Consider the following 21,065-nt stretch of genomic DNA (forward strand, 5'->3'; position numbering starts at 1 on the left):
CACAGTGGAACAATATTTTTTAAAACTGAAAGAAAATACATTTGAATCTAGAATAGTATTTCTAGACATCAGTTCCCTACATTTGAAGTCATAAAGCTGAGTGTAGTCATACCCGCCTGTAGTCCCAGACACTAAGGAGGCAGAGTCGGGAAGCATCGCCTGAGCCCAGGAGTTTACCAGCCTTGGCAGTTCTCACAAAACAAAAAACAATTGAAGGCATAGTAAAAGTAAACTCCCACATGGATCTCAGGTAGTTTGCCACATACAAAGACTTACTTTTTGTAAGAGACATTTTGGGGAAAAGTAGTAAAAATAAGAAGAACAGATCCCTGGAAATTTCTGTGAGAGATGGTGAATAAGCTGGGTGCTGATGGCTCACTCCTGTAATCCTAGCTACTCAGGAGTCAGCGATCAGGAGGATCACGGTTCAAAGACAGCCTGGGCAAACAGTTTGTGAGACCTTTTCTCGAAAAACCCTTCACAAAAAACAGGGGTGGAGGAATGGTTCAAAGGGTAGAGCACCTGGCTAGCAAGTGTAAGGTCCTGAGTTCAAACCCCAGTACTGCCAAAAAAAAAAAAAAGAGAGAGACAATAAATAAACTAAAAGGAGCAAAGTGTTCTGATAACATTTGAAAGAACCCAGAACTTAAATCCTACTCCACGTCAGCACCCCAGGGGGTGAAGGACAGAGCTGACAGCATGGCTAGAAAACGCAGAGGGAAGTCACCGCAGAGGACGGTCACCGCAGAGCAGGGTCACCGCAGAGTCACTGCAGAGGAAAGTCACCACAGAGCAGGGTCACCACAGAGCAGGGTCACCGCAGAGTCACCACAGAGGAAAGTCACCGCAGAGCAGGGTCACCGCAGAGGACGGTCACCGCAGAGCAGGGTCACCGCAGAGGAAAGTCACCGCAGAGGACGGTCACTGCAGAGCAGGGTCACCACAGAGGACAGTCACCGCAGAGCAGGGTCACCGCAGAGGACAGTCACCGCAGAGCAGGGTCACCACAGAGGACGGTCACCGCAGAGCAGGGTCACCGCAGAGGACAGTCACCGCAGAGGAAAGTCACCGCAGAGCAGGGTCACCGCAGAGGACGGTCACCGCAGAGCAGGGTCACCGCAGAGTCACCGCAGAGGAAAGTCACCACAGAGCAGGGTCACCGCAGAGGACAGTCACCGCAGAGGACGGTCACCGCAGAGCAGAGTCACTGCAGAGCAGGGTCACCGCAGAGTCACCGCAGAGGACAGTTACCGCAGAGGAAAGTCACCGCAGAGCAGGGTCACCGCAGAGGAAAGTCACCGCAGAGCAGGGTCACCGCAGAGGAAAGTCACCGTAGAGCAGGGTCACCGCAGAGGACAGTCACCGTAGAGGAAAGTCACCGCAGAGCAGGGTCACCACAGAGTCACTGCAGAGGACAGTTACCGCAGAGGAAAGTCATTAGCAGAGCAGGGCCACCGCAGAGCAGGGTCACCGCACTGTGGAACGCGGGAAGAGGAAGGGGACTGGCACACGAGGAACACGCTAGCCGTGAGGTGTCTTACAGGTGTCACCAGTTCTCAGTGGGTTAAATCCACCCCCGGCACAGCAGGTGACTCTCCACCCGGGCTCCGAACAGAATGTGTCACCGTGCCCTAGGACAAAAAGAGCAGGCTAAGACCCAGAGGTCACGAGTCCACACGCAGCAAACCTGAACCTGAAGACCGCTGGCCTGGCTGCCCAATGTCTGACGAGAGAGCATGAGGCAGCCACCACGCCACCACGCCACCGACCGAAGGCCGGCCTTCCACACGGGCAAAGCCACCAGACCTGGGACCGCGTCCTGCATGCGTGTTGGCCACAGCAGGACATTGTGGTCGGAGGTGCTGGCAATCCTTCCCAAGCAAGAAGAATGGGAGCCACTCGCAAGCACAGCGGCCACGGGCCAAACGGATCGGATGGGCACCGCCCGGCTTGGCTCCTCCAGCTCCACCCCAGCGCCGATCCCTAAGTCCCTCTGCTTGGAGACCACAAAACGCACCACTCAGTGACTCCTGCACTAAAAGGAGAATTAGTGCTTAAAACTGTATGAGAACGCGGTCAGTGCAGAACAAACGTACGGCGCATAATAAAAGCAGTACTAAGAGGAAAGAACCGCAAACTGCTCAACGTACGCTGAAAGGAACACAGAAAACTGAAGCGGAAAAGGAAGCAAGGAAAATGAAGGCATAGTTGAACGACCAGAATAAAATCCTGAAGACAGAAACTGAGAACACAAAAGCTGGGCTGCAAGTTCAAACCCCAGTGCCACCAGAGAGAGAGAGAGAGAAGCTGGATCTGTATTCCTGTGCATCTATTCAAGAGAAATGGAAACCTATGTCCACAAAAACTTGAACACAAATGGCGACGGCACCACTGTTTATGAGAACCAAAAAGTGAGAACAACCAGAACGTCCACAGCTCATGAATGGGACACGATGTGTCTTCTGGAAGGACCGTTCTTGTTATGCCAAATTTCCCTTCACCTCTCCAACCCCACCCCACCACCTCCCACTCAGGCAACCGGGATTTTACTTTAGTCTCCACAGACTTGTCTCTGAAGACAACATAATATGTGGTGTTTGTTGACTGACTTCTTTGACTTGGCACAGTGTTTTCAAGGTGTGTCCATGTTCTCACAAACAGTGATAATTCACTCTTTGTGATCGTCAAATGATGCTCCTCCACGCGGACTCACCATGTTGTCTTCCTGTTCCTTAGCTGATAGACGTTTGGGCTGCTGTCACTTTTTGCCTATGACAAACAGTGGTGCTGTGGACATTAGAGCACAGGCGTTTGTGTGGACGCAGGTTTTCACTTCTCGTGAATAGACACACGGGAACACAGTAACTCTGTGTAACTTGGGGACACTCCCTAGGTGCTTTAGCGTTTTTATTCCCACCAGGGATGTATGCGTGTTCCCGCTTCTCAACACCCTGTGCACACTCATAACCGTCTCTCCGCTTGACCACAGTCACTCCGGAAGGTGTGACAAAGGATTTCTCTGTGGTCTCCATCTTTATGGAAGTGCTTGGGTTTGAACTCAAGACCTGATGCTTGCTAGGCAGGTGTCTAGCGCTTGAGCTGAGCCACCAGCCCTTCGCGCACTTGTAATTGGGTTATTTGTCTATTTTTGGGTAGTAAGATTTTATATATTTCGGCCAGAATTCCTTTATCAAATACCTGATTTACTCACAGGCGCTCCCAATGTCTGTGTTGTCTTTTCACTTTCATGATGGCGTCCTTCCAAGCATGAACTCTTTAATTTTGATTGATTTATCAACTTATCAATCTGTCTTTGAGCACTTGTGATTTTGGTGTGATAGCTAAGCAAGCATTGCCTAAAGCCACAAAGATTTATTTCTGTGTCTTTTTTGAAGAGTTTTATGGTTTTAGCTCTTACATTTAGGTCTCTAATCCAGTTATTGACCTAAATGTCTAATTCCATTCTTTTGCTAACTAGCCTTAGCACCCGTTTCTTGAAAAGATTATTCCTTCCCCCCATCAAATTACTTACTTCTTTTGTCAAAGGTCAATTGATATAAATGTGAGAATTTATTTGGGGGCTGTCAATTCTTATGCCAAACCACAGTCTTGATTACTCTGGGGAGAGGGTGGAGGTGTTTTGTTTGTTGTTGCTTTGTTTTTTTGACACAGATTATCACGAGGTAGCTCTAGATAGCCTGGAACTGGTTATCCTTCTTCCTTAGCCTCTCAAGTGTTGGGATTACAGACCTGAACCACTGGGCCCGGCCAACTACTGTCATTTGTAGTAAGTTTTAAAACCAGAACATGTTAGTCTTCAATTTTGTTCTTTTTTAAGATTCTAGGTGCCTTCTATTTCCATAGAATTTTAAGATCAAATTAACAATTTCTGCAAAAAGTCAGCTAGACCCATGACAGGGATTGCATGGAATCTGTAGGTGAATTTAAATATTATTTTAATTTTAAGATAAAGTCTTCCTATAAAAGAACACAGAATATTTATATTTCCACCATTTATTTAGGTCTCTAATTTCTTTTCACTGCCATTCTGTAGCTTTCAGTGTACAAGTCTTGTAATTCCATTTCTTCTCAAGTACTTTCTTGTTGATGGTGTAAAAATGAAATTGTTTTAAATTTCATTTTCAGATCTTTTATTTTTTATATATAGGAACAAATTTAATTTTTGTACATTACATTATTTTCTGCAACATTATTGAATTTGTTTATTAGCTCCACTAGTTTTTCAGCAGTCTGACAAAATTTTAAGAAATAGTTAAGTCTTCATAAATTTTGAAAATACATAAATTTAATAAAAACTTGCCCAGCTCAGTTGTATGAACCCAGTACCACCTTCATCCCAAAATCAGATAAAAGCAATATAAAAAAAGAAAGCACAATTTCAAAAATCCTTCATATAATATTAGCCAAGAAAATGAAAGGACTGGTGGTGTAGCTCAGAGTAGAGCACTTAATCCCCAGGACTGCAAAACTAAAAATAAAAAATAGAAAATTACAATATTATATTTAAAAATAATAAGCCATGTCCAAGAAATGGCTGCTCCAGGACAGCAAGGATGGATGGATGTTAGAAAAGTACTCAGTGTTTCCCTTCTCATTCATTGACTGAGATGGCAAAGTTGAGTCTGGAGAGGTGGCTCTGTGGCAGAGCCCTTGCCTAGTGTGCACGAGGCCCTCGGCTCCATCCTCACACTCCAAAAAGATGAAAGAAAAAAGGAAAAAGATGACAGAAAAAGAAAGGCAAAGTTGTATGAGTATCTCCAAAAAAATCAACAATGCAAGCAAATATATTTAAAGGGGTCAAACTCATTTATTACTTAAATTAAAAAAAAAAATCTCTCAGTAACCTTGATCAGGGAAGGAAATTTCGTTAACTCAGTAAAGGTTACATTATCAGAATCTAATGCAAAAGTACACAAATAAACAACTTTAAATGCATTTCTTTGTGTTTGGGAAAAACCAAGGATCCCACTATAATGTCTAACTTTTCACACAGTAGTATCAGTCCTGGCCAATACTATAAAGAAAGAAAAGGGGAAAAAGGTAAAAGTGGAAAGAAAGGGGTCAGATTTCATATTTGCATTTGATATGATCAACTCTCTAAAAGTCAAATGTGTCTTAGAACAAGTTAGAAATTTCATGTTAAATAAAAGACAAAACTACAAAATTAGCATTTCTCTATTGTTTCAAAGTCCAACAAGAAATTAAAAACTTTAAAATTTATAAGGAGAACAAAAACTTAAACAAATAGACACCGCATCCTCGCCCCAGGTCTTGGCCGCTAATGCTCTCATTCCCAATGAGTGACCGAGACCTTGAGGAAGAGGCTGGCTTGGGTCTGGGCGGCTGAACCAGCTGGGCAGTGCCAGACAGCCAGGAGGTGCCGGCGTTCCTGGTGATGGCTTTGTCCTCACTGTGACAGACGCCTGGCAGAGCATCTTAGAGGAGGAAAGGTGCCTGGATCACATTTCGGAGGGTTCAGTCCATGGTGGCATGGCGAGAGTGTGGTGGAAGAACTCCTACCTCATGGAGAACAGGAAGGAGAGGGAAAGAGGGAGGGGGAAGGGAGAGGGAGAGAGAAGAAGAGAGAGGGAGGGAGAGAGAGAAAGGGAGAAGGAGAGGGAGAGAAAGGGCAAGGGAGAGGGAGAAAGAAGAAGAGAGAGAAGGAGACAAAGAGGAAGAGGAGGAGAGAGACTGAAAGAGAGAAGGAGAAAGAGACACAGAGAGAGGGAGAGAGGGAGACAGACGGGGAGAGAGAGAGAGAGAGAGAGAGAGGGAGGAAGGGGAAGGGACCAGGGACTGGTATAACCTTCTAGGACACACTCCCAGTGATCTACTTCCTCCAGCTAGGCCCCACCTACTAAAGTTTCCAGAACCTCCCAAAATAGCGCCATGAGCTGGGGACCAAGTCTTCAACCCATGGCCCGTGGGGCAGGTCATAGTCAAACCGTAACAGTGCTCAAAGGACAAGGAGGGCTATCAATTGACACAGCAGCCTCGCACAGTCAAACCTGGGACAAAGTGGGCAACAAAACAAATAACGCTAATGGATTACGTCCCATGATCGACCGTGACCCAGGACACTAGGTCATAACCGTAACTGAACCAACTCAGCGGGGGAGAATGCTGGCTTTCCCAAATCCTGAAGGGATGAGGGACGGACTCCTCCATGGATGCTGAAATGTGACGAGAAACAGGTATTCATATGAACTCAGAGCATCTCTCCCACATGCTTGTTAACCAAGAAGAGAAAGGACCCTAACTTCACAGTGGCCAAGTCTGGCAGATACCATCCCGCCACCCATCGAGAGCTAGTGACTGGCATCAGTCCCTCACGTGACCCCCCCAAGCAGGTCACAGAATCACATAAGCTTAGCATTTCCAGATTTTTCAAATAAAATGCAAAATACCCCGGTAAATTTGAATTTAGATGAATGATGAATTAAGTATGTCCCGTGCAATATTTGGGTGTTACATATTCTATCTGTTGACAGTATTTTCTTTTTCTTTTTTTTTTTTTTCTGTGTGGGACTGGGGTTTGAACTCAGGGCTTCAGGGCTTCAGACTTGCAAAGCAGGCACACTACTGCTTGAGCCACACCTCCAGTCCATTTTTGCTCTGGGTATTTTGGATTTGGAGTCTTGGAACTATTTTCCTGGGTTGCCCTTGACGTGCAATCCTCCTGATCGCAGCCTCCCAAGTAGCTAGGATTATAGGTGTGAGCCATCAGTGCCCTGCTTTCTTTATATCTGGGTTTTAAATCTGTTATACAGTATTCTTCTCAAAAACATAAAAACTTCACTTAATCATGAGGCAACATGCAACAACCCCCCTAAAAAAGGATTGTACAAAGTACTAGACCAGTTAGTTCTTAGACAGTTACACCTGTTGATAGTTAATTTATGAAAGGCAGAAAATCCTGCAAACATGTCACACATGGCAGGAAACCTGGAGACATGAAGGCTAAATGCACGTGTCCTGGGTTGGGTCTTGGGTTGGAAGAAGGGCATGAGTGGGAGACACTGGGTGGAACGTGAAGAACATTTGTCGACCAGTGGCCAGGATGACACCCAGGTCAGTGTCCTGTTTTGATCCTGTACAGTACGTGAGCTAGCAGCATGCAGAGAAGCTGGGCCAAGGAACCGTGAGTGTTTTTGCTTTTATTTTTGCAGCTTTTTCATAAGATTTTTTATTTCAAAAATAAAAAGTATGACTAAAGAATGAGGATCAAAATGGTCTGAATACATCCCATCACGTGTGGGATAATTTAATGTCCTAAATACTTTCAATGGTCCTCAAGTTAGTCTGCGATCTCAACGCAAAATCAACCACAATTCAAGTTGAATTCCTTGAAGAAACTTATGAAAGAGTAAGTTGTCACCAAACAGCAAGTCTGCACGAAAGAAGCATATGGAGATTTTTCTCTGGCGATGTTCAGACGAAATCCCAAGGTTCACCTTGACTTGGTACTGCTACCGGTGCAAGTCAAACCGGACGTCCATCCAGTGAGCCCAACCCCTGGGTGTGCCCTGGGTGTGCACATGGTGGGGCCGCTCTGGACAGTGGGCCTGCGGCACCGAGTCACAGGAAGTACTCGCTTTAGAAAGTCACCAACTTCTCCACGTGGAAGCATCCACAAGGTGTCACTGCAAAGGGGGAAAGATGGCAGCCATGGGGGGGAGCAGAGAACATTCTGGAAAGGATTTGAGGCTGGGGCACACCCAGGAGTTAGCAGCCACTTGTCTACCTTTACATCTTCACAATAAGTGGACCACAAAGTCGTAATCCTGACCGAAGGAAAGAAGCAAAATGAGCTGTGTCATACACGTCACTTACACTTATTAAAAATGCCACAATGGGGAATGAGACACTTTTCAAGGAAACAGACCAAAAAGCACACGAGAGACACACGTTGAATGGGGTCGCCAGCAGGGGGCTGGGCTGGGCGTGGGATGAGGACACACAGGTTTGTTCTTCAATCGATTCCGGCAGGCAGGCCCTGCCCAGCCTAATGAGAAGGAAGAGCTGTAACTGCCACATAACTGGCTCCAGCGGGGGACAGCACAGGAGGGAGGGGGCCATGAAGAGTCCAGTTCTCCGCAAAGGGCCTGAGCTTTGGGGCTCCAGAATGAGGCATCTTCCTAAGAAGCTTCAGAACTCTGTGAACACGACTTGGTGCTCGCGGCGCTCTCGACGTCGGGATTGCCCGTCAGAGTCAAGGGTAAGAGAAGGTGCTCCCTACTGTCTAGGAAACTCCAGCCTGGTGGGCTCCCGGCCTCTGAAAGCCTCGCAGGATTTGGTTACCGCGAACTGTCCACCCGGGAGACTTGGCAGCATGGTCAGGCCTCACGACTGGCGCTGGCTGATGGCCACCTCCCCGTGCCTGCTGTGTACCTGGCTCACACAAGTGTGCAGCTTCTCCACGTTTTGCCCGATTACCGCATTTTAGTGGAATTTTCATTCACCAGCTACTGAAGTCTCAAGTGATGGGGTGCGAAGAAGGTTTAGATCCCTTTCCATCAGTATCCACTAGAGGGGAAGAAGTCCTGGATGGCGCTTTGCAGAGTTCCAGGCAGTGAGGGGACAGCGCTCCTTGAGAAATGGCAGCAGAGAGAGCAGCAGCCTCTGAGCTGCAAGGACGCGCTCCAGCACAGAGGACGCCGGTCTTTGAGTGGACTACCCAAGGAGACTGCAGGGGCCATTCTTGGAAGAGCCTTAAAGACAGCATCGGAGGAAAAGAAAGGAGTAACCCAGCCCAGGGCAGACGCTGTCTTCTGTGGCAGTGGAAGGCAGGAAAGGCACCGTGATGCACATGGGTGTAAAACACATTTAGTTTTTCCTAAGAATTGAAATTCCCTTTCTGTCCCGTGCTTGTCCTGTTGCTATCATGCAGCATTTGGCTGAAGTTTGGGGTTCTGGCCAATCTTACATGTAGGGATTAATTGCAGTGACACAAAGCATACTTGAGGCTCAAGTGCAGAGAGAATAAACTACAATTCAAAGCCACCGGACCTCCCGGTGTCCCTCTTCCTCTTCCTCCCCAGGTCCATTGCTGGTGACAGTGATAGCACGAAGCTCTCATACGACAAGGCTCATCACAAAAAGAACAAAATTAAGAATAGAAAAGAGTCAGATTCATAATCGAAGCCTTATAAAAACAAACACAGCAGAGTCATTCAACGTCCAGACAACTGTCCCTGCCACTTCACAAAGGTGGCCTGGTCCTGAGTCCTCCTGTTGCTGGCTCATCCCCAAATCCAGTTACTCAAGACATTAAGACAACAGATGCCCCTTGGCTCACTGCTCCCTTAAGAGATGGATTAAGGGACGAGGGGCCTTCCAGTTGTTTCCACCTGCAGGACAGTGAAACGGGCCTCTGGGGCCCTGGTTCTTGACATGTTCCAGAACAAAAGAAAGCCTGCCCCTCTCTGCTGTGAGGGTGTGGTACAAAGCCAGTGAAGGGAGTCCCTGCCAAGTTCGCTCTCTTCCACAGCATTCGTAAGGGGTGGGGACAGGGACCTCTTGCCTCCTTCAGCGTCTGTGATCAGGACTAATGGAGAACTCGCCAGCTTCCCTGCTGTAGGATGACCCTGGTGATCTCGTCCTCAGGCACAGGAGCAGAGCAGCCGTAGTCCAGGTGCCAATGCTTACGGCTCCATGGACTCCTGAACTCCCCAAGGAAGCACGGCCAGCCCAGTGCCTCAGTGGGCCCCCCAGCCTCCACAAGGAAACATGACCAGAGTGCTATCTCAGACCTCCTCTGAGGCAGGCACAGAACGCAACGTGAAACACTCTCTCTCCTGGCCGGGTCTGGGAAATGCCCAGTCAGTTCAGCTCTACCTGGGTGTGCTCACGTGTTGCAGAGATGTGATTCGTTAGATAAAACCAAGTGAGGGAACCAGGGATGTCAGGCTGCAGCCTAGAAAAGGAGCATGCGTGCAGCTGCCCTCTGCCTGCACTGCAGCAAGGGCTCTGGACGTTGAGAGCTGGACTCTGGGGGGGGCCCTGGCTGCACAAGCCACAGACTGCAGGTACACTTGGTGCGCAGTGGCCTGGTATACAGTGGCTGGGTGTACAGCAACCTGGCGTGCACTGGCCTGGTACATGGTGGCCTGGCGTGCAGTGGCACAGCAAGCAGGCAGGCTGGACATCCTGGGCTACACAGTGGTGTTTCTGCAGGAATTGGCACGGCTCCAGGCAGGCTGAGGTTTCTCCAGCTTTCCCTGGAGAAGAGTGTGTTCTCCCTGGCATAGAATCCTTACAACACCCTTCATAACACCCTTCATTTCCTCCTTAAAGTGGTTTTCTTGGATCACATATGACTATTTAGAAACGTTGTCCCCCAACCATTATCCCCTAGATATCTAAGTAGCTGGGTTCACTGCGACTCCCCCTACACACACGCACATGCACGCACACTCAGACTCAGAGACTCACACGCACCGACAGATGTGCACACACACCATACGCACAAACACACAGACACACATCTGCGCACACAGGAGTCTGAACCAGGCACCATCTAATTAGCAATTAGTGCCAAGGAACAGCCAGAGGGAGGAGCTGCCAGCCCTGCCCACACCAAGGCTGCTGAGAAGTGATCTGCAGAACCGCCTCTGCTGGACGGTGTACGGCCAGCTCGTTCCTTTTAATACAGTGTGTGCAACAGCAATGCGCCCAGGCACCCTAGCCTTGGGGTGAGGCTCTCTGGAAAAGCTTCCCCTTGTCCCCTCACACTTCCCAGGCTCGGGACTCCCTCAGCAGTGCTTACCCCCAGCCCAGGTCCTTCCTGCTTCCCTCCAGCCAGACCTGGGGCTCTCAGGGGCGCCTGCCCAGGGACAAGAGCCATGGGCCAATTCACACCCAGCTGCTAATGGGTGCTAATGACTTCAGAGGTCTGCCTGGCTGCAGCCTGCAGGGTGCTCCATTTCAAAAGCAGGCCAGCTGGGGGGCACCCTTTCATCCAGCAAACTGAATGTTTAATAATGTCATTCCACAAATTGGTGGCAGATGACAGCACTCAGTTCCTATTATGGGTCCACCCGCCTCATCAGTAGCAGAGTCCCAGTCAGAAGGTGCACACAAACCTTCTTTCACCGCTGTGCAGTGGGCACAAAGGGTACAAGAGGAGACATGGCCCGAGCCTGCCCCAAGGGACCTCCTGGTCAAAGATGCGAAACCCAGGATATTCTCAGGAATGAGAGCGGTGGGTGCAGGCTGGTGGAGACACCTAAGGGGTGGGGTTTCCATCTGTGTGCCTGTCTGTGATTTCCACAGTGATGCCATGAACGGTCTGGGCATAGGGAAGCAGATTCTCATGCTTCTACAGTGCCTCACTTAGGCTTGGGGTGGCACACCCCGTCCTGTCTGACTTTCCTTGTCGGGCTCTCCCAATCTGGGAGGTGCTGCACTCAGCTGGGTAACCAGCTGTGTCGCCGTCACCGTCACCATCACCTTAGGGAGCAGACAGTTGCTTAGAGCTCGGCTTAATGAAGACCTGGTACAGCTCTGCTCTGCTCCAGTGCTGAGGATGTCTGAGCTCAACAACCGGCTCGTTCTCAGCTCAAGGGACGGCCCAGCATTTGGTCTTTCCCTGGAGTGAGGGGGTGTGTAAACTAAGGATGCCCCCCACTTCATGCTCAGTAACAAGACTGACATGCTCAAATTTCAACCTCACAAGCAGGATATTCCAGAGTGGGAAAGCTGAGTGCTCACAACCCTCTTACAGGGCCTGGTGAGGCACCACCACCTGCCACCCGGCTGGCAGCCCCCACCCGCTCATCCTGTAGGTGGAAAGGGGGCCTTGTAAGAGAAGACCACTCATCTATGTGGTGTGGAATGAGTACAGGAACTAGGAAGGCAGATTCCAGGGAAAGTTGCTTACAGATCGTTCAGAGACCAGCCATTTGTAAAGCTGTGAGAAGGCAGGCAGAAATGCCCACGAGCTGTTTCATATTCTAACAGCTAGTGTCCCACTTAGGTCTGATTTGCGATACAATAAAAGCATGGTTTCTTTTTTTCTTTTCTTTTCTTTCTTGCAATACCAGGGTTTGAACTTAGAACCTCACACTTGCCAGTCAGGCTCTATACTCCTTGAGCCACGGAGCCTCCTTGGATCACCATCCTCCTACCTACGCCTCCCTTGCAGCTGGGGTGATGGCATGTGTCACCATTCCCAACCCTCCTGGACTCTTTTTATATGCGAATTTGACAGAGCACTGGGGCTCTGTACAATCCAGCGGTTCCCTGAGCTCGGCATACAAAGCCGGCGTGGAGGTCACCGCAAGTGCTGAGTTACAAACGCGGAGCCAGGAGTCCAGTCCTGGGCCTGTGATTACCCCCTTTGAGACTCAAGTTCTAGATCTCAAAATGACATTTGATTAATAATCTCTTCGATACCTTTCAGCTCTAAAATGCAATGACACGGGCCATAACTGAATGATTTAAAATCAGTGTGGGCCCTGGTAATTATTGTAGGTTTACCTTTATGCCATACTGTGAGCTGTGGAAATACTGTTTATCTGATGCTCATTTTTAAGACTGCAATGTCCATTTTGAGAAGAGGATCTCGCTAGTGCTTTCACATCGCCCAGGCTAATAAGTATCTCTTGTAAAAGGGTCTGCTTTAAGACAAGATTTCTAGATATACGACGATTTTTTTAATTGCATGAACATTTATGATGATCGCAAAGAAGAATATGTCATATACTATATTTATGGCAATTCTTCACAATTTTTTTCTTTTTGGCAGCACCGGGGTTTGAACTCACACTTGCGAGGTGGGCGTTCTGCCATGTGAGCCACTCTACCAGCCCTTTTTTGTGATGGTTTTTTTCAAGATAGGGTCTCTTGAATTACTTGCCCAGGCTGGCTTTGAACCTTGATCTTCCTGATTTCTGCCTCCTGAGTAGTTAGGATTATAGGTGTGAACCACTGGTGCCTGGCAGTAAAAAAATGAATAGGAAAAAGGTTTCCTTCCCATATTCTCTTTTTTATTCTTTTGGGAGTACTGGGGTTTAATTCAGAGCCATGCAGGGGCTCCACCACTTGAGCCATGGCCCCCAGCCCTCCTTTGAGGCAGAGTCACACTATGTCGTCCGGGCTGGCCTCAACTCGTGAGCATCCTGCCTTAGCTTGCTGAGTGCTGGGATTACAGGCATGAAGCACCGTACCCAAGCGCTTTGCAGTTTAAGGCAGCTCTTCTGTACCACTCTTCATAGGACCCTTTAGAGATGAGTAGCAGCTGGGCTTAGTAGCATATGCTTATAATCCCAGTTACTCAGGAAGCAGACACAGGAGGATCTCTGTCCCAAGTGGGCTAGGAGAAAGTCAGAACAAGTCCCTATTCTGAAGGGGGAAGGAGGGATAAAGGAGAATGAGGTGAGTGTGAATTTAACCAAGATATATTGTAAGCACTTTTGTAAATGTCACAAAATGTGCCCCCATTACAACAATAATATGACAATAAAAATTTTTAATGAGAAAAAAAGATCCTATCTGAAAAAATAAACAGCAGCAGAAGGGCTGGCATTGTGGTTCAAGTGACAGAACACCTGCAAGGCAAGCATGAGCATGAGTTCAGACCCCAGTACTGCAAAAAGAAAGAAAGAAAGAAAACAAGACAAGGAAGAAACAGGTAACACGCCCCTGCAAAGAGGAAAGTGGAGCCCCTGGGCGTTACTTGTCCAAGACAAGGCGTGGAGTCAAGATTCAAATGCAGACGATGGGACTCCAGAGGCTATGCTGTCCCACCATTGTGAATATTAACAATGAAGAAAGTCACCCGCACACTCGATGACCACAGAACAAGCCAAACTTGAGGGTGCAAGCGGGCGTTGGAAGAACTCAGACAGCAGCTACCACACGGTGGATGGGTCATCTTCCTTATGTCTGCCATGGTGGAGCCGAAAGCTGGTGCCAGTGCAATTCCAGGGTAATCTTCCAAAGCCACCTGGAACCTATGCTTCATGAGTCAAAACACACGTGCCACCCAAGGGCCACCTGGCAATGTCTTGATAATGTGGGCTCCTGTCAGGGCAGAAGTCAGTGAAGTGAAGACTAAAGAACCATACAAAGAATCAATGAAACAAAAAGTTGGCTCTTTGAGAAAATCAGCAAGATTGATAAACCCTTAGGCAAACTAACCAAAACAAGATGGGAGACCTACCAAATGACCAACGTTAGAGGTGAAGAAGAGGCACGGAGGGGCAAGTACCAATGACATTTGGAGGATCACTAGGGAATACTTCAAAAGCATATATTCTAAGTTTGGACAGTCTAGAACAAATGCATACATTTCTAGATGCTTATGACCTACTAAAACTGAGCCTAGAGGATATCAACCATCTAAACAGATCTATAACAAGCAAAGAAAGTGAAGAGTAATAAAGTCTCCCAGTGAAGAAAAAAAGCCCAGCACAAGACAGATTCACTGCTGAATTCTCCCAGATCTCTAAGGAAGAATGAGCACCAATGTCCTTCAAAATATCCCATAGAGCAGAGAGGAAGGACCTACCAAACTCATTCTACAAAGCCAGTATTACCCAGATACAAAACCGGATAAGCACCCAACAACAATAGAAAATTATAGACCAATTTCTCTGATGAACACAGATGAAAATATTCACCATAAAAAACTTGCAAAGTGAATTTGACAACATATTAAAAAGACTATACACCATGATCAAGCTGGTTTCAACTCATGCAAATCAATAAATGTAAAACAGCACACATTTCCTCTAGAGTCAGGAACAAAACAAGGGTTTGAAGTCTTAGCTAGAGCAATAAGGCAGGAGAAAGAAATAAAAGGAATACAAATAGGAAAGGAAGAAGTCAGAGTATCTGTTTGCAGATGTACAATCCTACATTTAAAAGATCTTAAAGATTCTACCAAAAAAAACCTAATTCTGATAAACTCTTTTGGCAAAGAAGCAAGATACAAAATCAACAAACAAAAATCAGTAGTTTTTCTGTATACCACTAATTAATAGGCTGAGAAAGAAATCAGGAAAACAATCCCATTTACAGTAGCCTCAAAGAAGTTAAATACCTAGGAATAAACTTAACTAAGAAGGTGGGGCCAGCCTGGGCAACAAAAGTGAGACCCTATCTCAAACATATCCAACACAAAAAAGGGCTAGGAGAGTGACTCAAGTGGTAGATCTCCTGCCTAGGAAATGTGAGGCTCTGAGTTCAAGCCTCAGTACCAAAAAAAAAAAAAATTAAATTAAATTAAAGAAGACACTAGAAGAGGAAAAGATCGTCCATGCTCATGAATGAGTAGCACTAATGTGCCGAAAACGGCTATACTACCAAAAGCAGTCTACAGATTCAATGCAACCCCCGTCTAAGTTCCAGCCATTTTTCACATAAACAGAAAGATCCATCCCAAAGTTCAAATGCAAGCACAGATGACCCCAAATGGTCAAAGCGATCCTGAGCAAAAAGAGCAACAATGGCGATATCAGAATACCTGCCTTCAAGCTAGACTGCAGAGCCCTGGTAATGAAAGCAGCATGGTACAGGCACAAAAACAGACGCCAGACGCACAGACCAGCGGAACAGAATCAGAGTTACAGAAATACGTCCACACAGCTCCAGCCATCTGCTTTTGACAAAGGCACCAAAAACATACGTCAGAGAAAAGACTGCCTCTTCCACAAAGGGTGTTAGAAAAACTGGATATTCACATGCAGAAGACTGAAACCAGACCCCCTGCCTCTCAAAAATCAATTCATAGTGGATGAAATTTCTTAATGTAAGATCTGTAGCCTCAAAACTACCAGAGGAAAGCAAAGGAAAGGCCTTGAACACGTCTGCATAGGCAACCACTTTCTGAATGAATTCCGATTTTGCCCAGGACATAAGAGCGAGAATTGACAAATGGCATTGCATCAAATTACAGTTTCTGCACAGCAAAAGACACAATTACCGGGATCAAGAGACAGCCTGCCGATGGGAGAAAATCTTTGCTAGCTCCTCACTGGATAAAGTTTAACAACCAGAATATATAAAGAGTTCCAAAAATTAAACACCAAAAGAAGGAACAAGCCTGTTAATAAATGCACAAGTGAATCGGACAGTTCTCAAAGGAGGATAAATACTTGAAGAAGTGGTCACCATCCTCAGTCATAAAGAAATGCAAATCAAACCGACTGAGATTTCATCTCACCCGAGTCAGAATGGCTGCCATAAGAAAACGAGGAGCAAACGCTGGCAAGGGCAGGGTGGGGAACCCCCATACCCAGCTGGTGGGAATGGGTCAGCATGAGGGTCCTCATAGAACTAAGCGCCATGATTCTGCTGGGCCACTGCTGGGCAGATATCCCAGGATGGGAACCAATGTGCAGTGAGACACGCACGCCTGTGTTTATGACCGCAGCCGAGCTATGGGATCAGCCCAGGTGCCCATCAGCCACCCAGTGAGAGGGTTTTAAAAAATGTGTGTGCGTGTGTGTGTGGAGTATTACTCAGCCATAAAAAATAACGAAATTATGCTGCTTTCAGCAAAATGGATGACACTGGAAATCATGTTAAGTGAAATAAGTCAGATTGAGAAAGACAAATGTCACTTGTTCTTTCTCCTGTGTGAAATTTAGACCATAAAAAAAAAAATGAAATGACACAAGCACTAGGGGTGGGAACCAGCAGTTGAGGACAGTGAGAGGAGATACACATGTATGAAAATAGAATAATGAAGCCTGTTAAAATCGTTTAAAAGCGGGGAAAGGAGGGGTAAGAGAAAAGGTGAATTTGATCCAAGGACCTTGTGTGAATGCGTGGACAGCCACCGTGAAGCCCTTTTGTGCAAGTCACATACAAGCATGAAAGCAAGTAAAAAGTGACCCACACCAAAGAGCTGAAAACAGGGCCTCAGTCAGACAGCGCCCCACGCTCAAAGCAGCGCGTTCCCGACAGCAGACGGCCGCCAGGTGTCCGTCCTCTGAGACGGTCAAGCGGTGTGTCATCGCGTGTACGTCAGCACAGGTCCAGCACAGGACCCCGAGGCTTGCTCTCCAGCCCGGCACCGTTGGGAGGTTGCACAGCCTTTAGAGATGCCTCCTCTCCTTGGGGCCGTGCCCTGGAAGGGGACTGTGAGACCCCCACCTCTTCCTCTTCCTCTTTTCCTCATGTTCCTGCTATGGTGTGAATGGCTTCGCTCTGCCATGCACTCCCAGCATGATGTTTTGCCCCAGGACTAAAAGTCCCAAAGCTGTAGCCAAACAAACCTTTTTCTTTGTCAGTAGCTTCTTAGGTCTTACTGCAGTAACAGAAAGACAAAGACTGGAAAATTCTATCTTATTCTTGTCAGAGTTCTCCAGGGAACAGAACAAGCAAAATGAAGGAGCGAAAAAGAAAAGAGAGAGAGAGAGAGAGAGAAAGGAATCCGTTCATGCCATTGGCTGGCTGAGTAGGCCGGTGAGTCCTGCCTCTTAGGAAAGGTGGACAGGCTGGAGACCCAGGGAGAAGCTGCAGAGCTCCTGGAGGGAGATCAGTCTTTTCTCTTTAGGTCTTCAACTGATTAGACAAGGCCCATTATGGAGATTAATTTGCTTTAGTCCAAGCCTACTGCTTGCTGATTTAAATGTTAATCTCATCCAGAAATACCTTCATAGATATATCCAGAATGATGCTTGACTAGCTACCTGGAGTACGGTGGCCCACCCGAGTTAACAAACAACATTAGCCATTGTGTATGTATTTAGGTGAGAGATCTAGAACAGGAAAATTTACAGAAACAATAAACAGATGTAGAGGTGGCCAGGAGCTGAGGGAGGGGGAGCTGAGGTGGTATTGTTTTATGCTATACCCAATTTTAAAACTATTAAGTAAATAAAGAAAGAAATTTTAAAAGTGCTAATTTCTTTTTCCCAAAAGACACTTCCTAGCAGAAAGACTCCCACTCATTTTTGGGGGTCCAGGAGGAAAGCTTTTAGGAGAAGCACTTGTCGGTCTCAGTGACAGGTTCTTCCAGGGGAACACTTCTTTCTCTCCGAGTGGTAAGGAGAAGCCAGCCATGCTTGACCACTCACCTCCCGTGGGTCCACTTCTTTGCAGAGAGCCATCAAAACAAGCAGATGCCGCCCAGACAGCCACGCACGCATTCAGCCTTCCCTCTCTGGCCTGAGACTGAGCTTTAAATTTCTGCAAGGTTTCCAAAGGAAGGGCAGGAGAACGCGCACACACGCGTACATGTACGTGAGTACACGTGCACAAGCACACAGTCACATTCACACCGTGCACCAAGGGCCGCACGAGCGCACCCACGGCGTGTGCACCTGTCCCTGGCCTGTGTCCCTCGGACTTTCAGGGGACAGCTGTAGGACTAGGCAGAGGCACCCAGAGTTGGGTGACAGGAAGGAGGTGACAATGACTGAAGGGCAAGGGTGCAGATCAGTGGTAGAGTTTTCACTTACCATGCATGCAGCCCTGTGTTCATCTCTAGCACTGCAAAAAAATTTTTTTAAATTAATGTAGAAAAGAAAAAGAAACAAAGTCAATGGAAAATCATGAGACTTGTCTACATTCTAAAAATTCCCAGCTATGGTTCTTCGTGGGACGTGACCATAATGAGAATTTCAGAAAGGGTTTTCTACTAAAAAGGAAGAAAGAGAGAAGCCTCGGCAGGACGCTCCGAGCCAAGTGATGGTTAAGCCGTCTCCACCTCTCTGCTCAGCTGAGAGCCCTGGGCAACCGGGAATCCTGGGTGGTCCAGGATTGTCATCCCGGAGGGAAATCCGGGGGACACTGGCAGGAGCGAGGACCCAGTGTGGGCAAGGATGCGTGGCCTGACTTCTCCAGAGATGTCCACCGTGGGATGCACATGTCAAATCCTCTACTTTAAAGTATTAGCTACTGACAAAGTTTGTTTTTAAAAACTGTGGAACACACACACATCTGCAGGCCGGACCGAGCAGCCTCCTCCACCATTCCCACCGAGATCTCCCAAGCCTCAGTTCCTTTCCCTACCCAGTCTTCAGAAGAGCCACTGTGCAGAAAATCATTCGTGAAGGAGGCAGAGGCCATGTCTGAGTGTGGACAGTCTGCGGAGACAGTCAAACCTCCTGCATATGAAGCCAGGGCTGAACCAAGGTCAAGTCCATCACCTTGGCCTGCACTGGACACTCCCTGTGGATCTGTGTGGATTGAGAAGTGCGGTGATTCAGTGGGAACCCAAGTCCCAGGTTTGACTGGAGCCCCGCTGCCTGCCGAAGGAGACTTCTGTCTCCATGAGGGTGCAGTTTCAATGGAGCACACAGAGCCCTTAGGAAGTCTGCTTGCCTTTTAAAATACAAAATACCTTTTGTGAAAATCCATTCTAATTTAAAAGGTCAAGTGAGGAAGCTGAAACTTCCCTGGAGAGATCCTTCGTCCTCCCTACCCCGTGAGGCAGGGAGGGAGAGCCCTTTTGCCAAGTGGACATGGAGTCATGTGGAGTGAAAGGTTTCACACTTGTCTTCAAGAGTTTTTGACAAGTGTGGGAGACAGAATAAACATACACAGACCACCCAATTACAGATGTAAGGACCAAATGAGAGCTACGCGCTTCAGTAGGCAGCCACAGACCAAGGTCTTCAGGATGGAAGTGGGGTCAGTGAAACACCAGGAGAAAGGGGAAGTGCTGTCCCACTGATGTCATCTTCCTCATGGAAGGAATTCAGCAAGAGGACCCTCAAAACATGCACTGGAATGTGAGGAGTCACAGCTGGAGAATTAAATGAGCTCTCCTAACAAAAAAAAGCAGAGTCACAGATACAGAGAGGAGAAAGTTCACCACCTGTGGTCATTATGGGACCTTTGGACAGGAGGAAATACCTAAGCAAGCTTCTGAAGGGCAGAGAAATCCTAAAAACAGGACGGAAATCTGACCAGGCAACCAGGAGATGAGAAACCAACGGACACAGGTGCTGGCCGCGAAGGGTGCAGGTATGGCCAAGGGTTGCCCCCAACCCGAGTGACTGGACACTGAAACCCAGCAGAATGAGTGGGAATGTTACGGAGGGAGCTCATGCATTGTTGAGACCATAGGCCAAGTAGAGTCAGCGAGATCTAGGGGATGGAGGGGAGGCTAAGTCGACATTTATTCAGACAATGTCAGTGCTATGTGTGCTGGGTGTGAAAGGGAAAGCTGGACTGTCCAGGGACCCTTGTGTTTAAAGAATTCAGGGGAAATACAACATAAGCAATGCAAAACAGAGGGACATCTTCACACAGTCCCACTGTCTGGAGAGTGGTGCACATGGCACATGCCTGGAACTCCGGTGGCGAGCCAGCCTGGAGTTGCCCCGTGGAGCTGAGTGGGGCAGGGGCAGTCCAGGCAGAAGTCCAGCTGTCCCAGGTGTGGTCAGCTCCTTCCCCTCAGCACCAAGGTCAGCAGGAGTCGGGCTCAGCTGTGGCTCTAAGGGGTGATGTCAAGGAAAAGGACTTTTCGGGCCTCTGAGTCCTACTCCTTTCCCTTTCCAGTGTAAGCATCAAACAAGGGACAATGTCTTCACCTATAAAGTGGGGCTTGGATGGAGGCATGGCTCAAGGGCAGATCGCCAGCCTAGCAAGTATGAAGCCCTGCGTTCAAACCCCAGTATGGCAAAAAGTGGCTCACGCCTATAATCCTAGTTACTCAAGAGGCAGAGATTAGAAGGATCGAGGCTCGAAGCCAGCCCAGGCAAACAGTTCGAGAGACCCTATCTTGAAAAAAATCCATCACAAAAAAAGGGCTGGTGGAGAGGCTCAAGGTGAAGGCTCTGAGTTCAAACCCCAGTACTGCAAAACAAAAACAAAGCAAACAAAGAACAAAAAATCTGAAAAGAATAAATAAAGTAAGGGTAACACCATCACTTTTGGTGTTTGGTTATCTGGAAGATTAAACAAGACAACCTGTCACAGAGACCTTGGATGGGCAGGCACTGGGGAGTGACTGTCCTCCTCCTCCTTCAGATGGTGGCATCATGGACACGGCCTCTTTTGGGGAAAGCCAGGAAGAAGCTTATGCAGCCTCAGCCTTGAGCTCTGAGTGTTGGAAGATGTGATGGGCAGGGGTCCTCCATGGG

General features: G+C 47.7%; 1 long non-coding RNA gene across 1 annotated transcript in view; it reads right to left on the reverse strand.

Moving 5' to 3' along the window:
* Positions 1–1,314: 1,314 nt before the first annotated feature.
* Positions 1,315–21,065, reverse strand: part of LOC141422440 (uncharacterized) — a 43,934-nt gene continuing 24,183 nt past the window's right edge. The window contains exon 3 of the long non-coding RNA XR_012446968.1: positions 1,315–1,405. This is a non-coding gene — a long non-coding RNA (uncharacterized lncRNA). The remainder of the gene's footprint in view (positions 1,406–21,065) is intronic.

This window comes from Castor canadensis, chromosome 4 (genome assembly GCF_047511655.1).
Source record: "Castor canadensis chromosome 4, mCasCan1.hap1v2, whole genome shotgun sequence".
Classification (NCBI taxonomy): Eukaryota; Metazoa; Chordata; class Mammalia; order Rodentia; family Castoridae; genus Castor; species Castor canadensis.